Source organism: Priapulus caudatus, unplaced genomic scaffold (assembly GCF_000485595.1).
Source record: "Priapulus caudatus unplaced genomic scaffold, Priapulus_caudatus-5.0.1 Scaffold626, whole genome shotgun sequence".
Lineage (NCBI taxonomy): Eukaryota > Metazoa > Priapulida > Priapulimorpha > Priapulimorphida > Priapulidae > Priapulus > Priapulus caudatus.
In genome coordinates, this window is record NW_014577687.1 from 59,747 (window position 1) to 61,171 (window position 1,425).

Consider the following 1,425-nt stretch of genomic DNA (forward strand, 5'->3'; position numbering starts at 1 on the left):
CGTGCGTGCGTGCGTGCGTGCGTGCTGGTAAGTTCGGTTGGTAAATGTCACGACAAGAACCTAACAATGAAAAATCATCGGAAAACCTTCACGTTTACGTTATCATGTTATATATGCCTCGTAAATGCACTCTCGCCTGACGTAGCTGTCGAACTGTTTTACGACAAATGGTATCGAGTATACATATATATGCGTGTGCGTGCGTGCGTGCGTGCGTGCGTGCGTGCGTGCGTCCGTGTGATTGTGTGTGTAATGTTGAAATACGAGTTCGTTTAATTTTATTACGAAATATCGAAACAATACATCTCTTTGTCGGAGTCATCTTCTCGTCAACACTGGGTTTTATAAAACAAGAAACGACGCGGGGATCACACGAGTAGATCTTTAGCTTCTTAGATACAGTTCCCTTATAGCTGCATGTATAGTAACATAATATCAAGAGTCCATAATAAAAAACGAATATTATAAGTTGATAATATATAGTTGTGCATATCACAGCGCAATCTCACGACTCTCACCTTCTGGTCGGAAAGTTTCGCCTGTTTGCGGATGCTGCGAGTTACGTTCATCTGGCAGACGAACATGACTTCCTCGTTCAGCCGGTCGCTGTTGCTTAACTTCTGCTCCACCTCGGGGTGGTCAATCTTGTCGACAATGTCGTAGAAACTGTCACCTTGTGTCATCAGATCCACCTGTCAACGCGTGTAGTTTTTTTCTTACTGGCTGACTCACTTATTGATTGAGCTACTTTTAGTGTCGTAATTAATAGCGAAAAGACTTTAATCTTAAACTTTAATCTTTATTTGTTTTTTTATATATTATATTTCCTATACCTGGTCCTAACCATCCTTAGAAAAACTATCGCTCGCTATCATTTCAGTGACCTAATTTTAACAGTAACGGCTGATAAACAGTTGACTGAATAGGATATCAGGCCCCATATCGTATCAGACAACATGGTGAGTAAATTCTCAAACAGGTCAGAGGGAGATAGTTAACTGTCTATCTGATAAAGACAGCCACCTTTTCGTAACATCTGGGGCAGCTGTATACTTAAGTAATGACGAATATATATTTATTCACATATACGCCCATATCTATTGCGAAACTATAGGGGATATACTTGTCACATTGGGCTAACGGTAGCATGTAGTGAGACAGAACGGTACGTTCTATGTTATAATATATATTATCAGTGAGAAGCTCGACAGATGTTTATATTCCTATATAGAATCACCAATTAATATTCTTATACCAGATCGCAAACACTCCCAATAGTTGTGTGCGTGCGTGCGTTTTGCTGTATGTGTGCACATGGTGTGCGAGGGTGGGTGTGTTCGTGCGTGTTGGTGTGTGTGCGGGCGGGCGCGTGTGCACTACAGAGAAAGAGAGAAAGAGAGAAAGAGAGGGGAAGAGAGAGAGAGA